The following is a 5,000-nucleotide window of genomic DNA, read 5'->3' as shown; positions in this document are numbered from 1 at the left end:
GCTGTTCGGCCACTTGTGGGCTACTATTGCCGCTACCCCCTTGAAGGATCTCAGTTTGTTGAGGACCCTCAACAGAAGGTTGTGAGGAGGGAACAGATAAATCCTGGACCCTCTGTTCCAATCGAGGGACATCACGTCCACTGCTTCCGCTAAGGGGTCCTCGTACGGGGACACGTACAGGGGCAACTTCTTGTTGTCTTTCGTCGCAAAGAGGTCTATCTGTAGTTCTGGGACTTGATTCAGAATGAAGGAGAATGATCCTGCGTCTAAGGACCATTCCAACTCTATCGGTGTGAACCTGGATAGAGCATCCGCTGTCACATTGCGGACTCCTTGAAGGTGAGCTGCCGACAGGTACCACTTCTTCTTTTCCGCCAATCGGAAGATGGCCAACATCACCAGGTTGAGAGGTGCTGACCTCGATCCTTGTTGATTCAAGCATCTCACAACTACCTCGCTGTCCATCACCAACCTTATGTGGATCGAGTGACGTGGGGAAACTTTCTTTAAGGTAAGGAGCACTGCCATAGCTTCTAGAAAGTTTATGTGAAATGTTTTGAATAGCTTGGACTAAGTCCCCTGGACTTTTTTCCGATGAGAGTGACCTCCCCATCCCTCCTTCGAGGCGTCTGAGTGAATCGTCACCAACAGGGGAGGTGGCTGAAGAAGAACCGACTTCTTTAGAAGTCTGGCTTGGGACCAAGGTCTGAGAAGAGTACGTAGCCGAAGCGGAACTGGTCTTCTCAGATCTCTTCGCACGTTTGATGCATAACTTCTCCAAACTCCGGTTGCATCCTTTAGCTGTGCTCTTAGCACTGGGTCTGTCACCGAAGCAAACTGGAGAGAGCTCAGTACCCTCTCTTGTTCGCGTCCTGATATCCTTTCGGAATCTAGAAGTCTCTTGACAGAACCCGCTATCTCCTTCCTTTTCTTCGCCGGGATGGAGACACGGTGTGACAAAAGGTCCCAGTGGATTCCCAGCCACTGGAACTTTTGAGATGGAGAAAGTCGAGACTTTTATCTGCTGATCTTGAAACCTAGGTACTGTAGGAACTAGATCACTTGACTGGAAGCTTGCAAGCATTCTGTCTCGGATGCTGCCCACACCAACCAGTCGTCCAGGTAGGCTACTACCTGAATTCCCTTTAGGCGTAATTGTTTGAGAGCTACGCTCGCAAGCTTCGTAAAAATCCTTGGGGCTATGTTTAGCCCGAATGGCATGGCTATGAAGGCGTATAGTCTTCGTTGTAGCCTGAACCCTAGGTAGGGGAGAGTCGACGGTTGATTGGAATGTGCCAATAGGCGTCTGACAAGTCTATAGAGACGGAATATGCCCTCTTGGGCAGTAAGGTCCTTATGTGTTGCAGTGTTAGCATCTTGAATTTGCAATACACTATGAACTTGTTGAGTGGTGACAAGTCCAGAATGACTCTGAGCTTTTTTCGAGTCTTTCTTGGGAACACAAAACAGCCTCCCTTAGAAATTGATGGGCTTCACCCTTCGGATCACCTTTTTTCTCCAACAGTTCTTGAACGTACTCCTCCATAACGGGGGTGGAGTGTTGGAAAAACTGAAGGCACAGGGTTGGAGTGCTGTACCAGGTCCAGCCCAGTCCATTCTCGAGTAGGCTGTGGGCCCGGGGATCAAAGGTCCACCGATCCCGAAATTTCAGAAGTCTCCTTCCTACAGGTATCATCCCACTTGGACTGCCGTCCCGAAGTTTTGCCTTCCTGACCACGACCACCCCTGAATCCCCTTCCCCTAGAGGGGCGCCCGGACGAGCCTCTGGCTGCCCCTCTAGGCTTTGCTTGAAAGGAAGTAGACTGCCCTTCGAACGATGGGGTGAATGCCGTGGACTGTGTCGACACGGCCTGGGGTACCCACTGAAAAGTGGTCGGGGTTTGTGCCACGATCTGGGGCACTGGAGGCAATGGCAATTGCAGTTGCTGTTGCTGTCTAAAAGGCTTGGCTGGCCGAGACGGTAGCCTAGTCCTCAGTCTTCCTCTTTGGTCGAGGACCTTCATCCGGGGAAGACTTTCTTTTGATAGCCAGGCCCCACTTCTGGAGAAGGTTTCTATTCTCCAAGGCGGCCTTATCAACTACTTCTTTGACCAAATCGGTAGGGAAAAGGTCTTTGCCCCAAATGTTGGAGGAGATTAGTTTCCTTGGCTCGTGCCTCACCATAGCCGAGGTGAACACGAACTCCCTACAAGCTCTCCTCGCCTTGACGAAGCCATAAAGGTCCTTCGTCACTGTGGCCAGATGAGTCTTGGACACCACCATGAACATTTCATGGACCTTGGGGTCACTTGCCATCGTCTCAAGAATAGTCTGAAGAGACATTGAGGCAGCCAGTCTTTCTTTTGTCTCGAACTCTCTCTGCAAGAGAAAGTCAGACAGCTTAGGGAGGTCCTCGCCGAACTGATGTCCGGCGATATCAGCCTCCAACTTCCCAACTGAGAACGTAAGATGGACGTCCTTCCAGTCTTTGTGGTCCATAGGTAGGGCCAGCGACAAGGGTTTACACTCCTTCAGGGAGGGGCAAGGCTTGTCGGCCTCGACTGCTTTTAGTACAGCCGCAAACCCTTTCTGTAAAAAGGGGAAGGCTCTAGCAGGAGAGGACACAAAGGAAGGGAGCTTCTTGCTCAATGCAGCTACTTTTGAGTTAGAGAAGCCCCTCTCTTTCAACGAGGATGAAAGCAGAGCTTGAGCCTTAGTATGGTCCATCACTATGACCTCCTTCGGCTCTGTCTCCTCCTTTGAATCTGGTTCCTTCCTCAGCCGGACACATGGTTTAGCATCTGAGCACAAGGGAAGGTCTTTCACATTGAGCCTTTTCTGGGGCCCATGTGATTCTGCAAGGCTCTGCATCCGCAGTTCCATTGCAGCCGCCTTCTCCTGATTCTCCTACTGCATTTGTTGGATCATTCCAACAATAGAAGAGAGGGCCTGTCCCAGCTCTACTGGGAGACCGGCCGATGTTGAGGGAATAGGCTCCGGAATCTGAACCGGAGTAGCCGACACCTCGTCGACCTGTTCCTCTACGACGTCCGGGGCTTGAACTTCATCCTGGCCTTCTGCCAGGAGGTCTTCTTCCAAACGCTCGTCCACGTCAGACATCCTGTCATCTAACTGGATGTCTTGCATCGCGACCGCGACTTCAGCATCCACCTGGATCTGACTTTGGGGATCTCCTCTTGAGGCTGGGGAATCACAGCATCAGCTGATGCCTTAGGGAAAAGATACGCCCTCATCTTCTCACTTGGAAGATAAGGGCCAGAGGTGTTCTTTTGGAAGCTCCTTACCCAGGTACGAAGCTTCTCCCTTGCTATATCCCTTGATTCCGCCGTCCTAGGGGAATCAAAGGCCTCAGTAATCAGGTTAGTGCACACAGTACATACCTGAGGGTCCCAATACTGGAGATCATCCTTGGAGACAGCGCATGCTGCGTGTCTCCTACAAAACTCATGTCCGCAGAGATTCTTGCTGCGGACGTTGCAGAAAACATTTCCGCACTTCGGAAGGTCCTCCTGTGAAGAGAAGAAATTTCCATGAGTATCAAGTGAACTATGTATCACTGGATATGCATAGTATAGCATAACAATTCAGAAAGGAAAGACACACACTTGTGTTTCCTTCACAACCCATTGTTGCAGCCTTCCAGATAATAAAATCAAATGGTTAATCTCTTCTAGAGTAACCAATGCAAAGTTTCCAGAGGAAACAGGTGGAGCTCACACCTAAGCAATGATTTTAAAATCCTGGATAATAGACAGGAAAGAACTCACTTTCCTATCTGTAGGGCAACAGCAAAGGACTTGTGCAAGAAAACACAAAAGTGTTAGAACACACAGTGCTGTACCAAAACCCATACTATAGTTTTCTTCTTACAGTATATGTTATACTGAAGAATACTGGTACAGTATAGGAGGTTACGTGCCGGCCGGCACACACCATGACTAGCTTTAAAGTATACTACTTAACAGCTATAATGCGGCAGAACTCTGGTTCAAATGCATGTGCCGGCCGGCAATGACTGCCCAGCTGCCGGCCACACTCTTGGTGACCGGCAGACAAGGGCTGACATTAGCCGGCCGGCAAAGGTACAGGACCGATGCCAGCCGGCAGCAAAAGAACCAGAGGACTACACCCACCCGGCTGCCGGCTTCATAGGCCGGCAGCCGGGTCGGGTACAGCACTAAAAGAAAAATAGGATGGATGCCGGGATAAGAGTGTACACTACCTCCAAGCCCGGCAATCCGAAAGAGTGCATATAAGGAAGGGGAGAATCTAATTCAGGCTTCCTGACCAATGCCGTCTGGCTCTACAGGCAGGCATGGAAGAGGAACCAAGGGAGGTCCGGGCAGCACTCAAAATATAAGACCCTTGCCGGCCGGCAAGGGGCTGAGTCAATCCCACATCCTAACCTATTCTAGGTCCAGATGTAGAACGACGTACAGTACTGTAATGGCTAGGCCATTACGGAGATAGAGGGGGAAGGGACAAAAGAGGGTCCTGTCAACCTTGCTTTAGTGACGGATCACCCGCAGCCAAGAAACTTATCTCAGCCTAAGGGAGATCCAAGGGGGGGAGGCCAGCAATACTTGCCAGCTCCCAGAGTACCAAAGCAAGGAAGGTGTTGCTACTCCCAGGGAAAGAAACTTATCCTCCCCCGAGAACAGCAACAAGGACTAGTCTGGTAGATCACAAAAGAAGGAATCATATCCACAGAAACCTTCGGTAGTGACCTAAGGAGGCTAAGTCACCTTTGTCGGTGTCAGGCCAGCAAGGGAGACTTCCCCGAGCCAGACAAACACAGACTCAGACTAAAAAACTCTGTTGTTCTGTCCCTCTTTGAACCAGACTTACTGGAACAGGAAGGTACAGTAACACCCCAGTATAGTTTTATCGAAAATAAATTCGGAAAAAAACCACTTAGGGATAAGCCCAAGGCTTAAACAGAGGGAAAGGGATTGCATACCTTCTCCGAAGAAAAGAAA

This window comes from Palaemon carinicauda, chromosome 13 (assembly GCF_036898095.1).
Source record: "Palaemon carinicauda isolate YSFRI2023 chromosome 13, ASM3689809v2, whole genome shotgun sequence".
In the NCBI taxonomy this organism is placed as follows: domain Eukaryota; kingdom Metazoa; phylum Arthropoda; class Malacostraca; order Decapoda; family Palaemonidae; genus Palaemon; species Palaemon carinicauda.
This window is presented reverse-complemented; position numbering follows the sequence as displayed.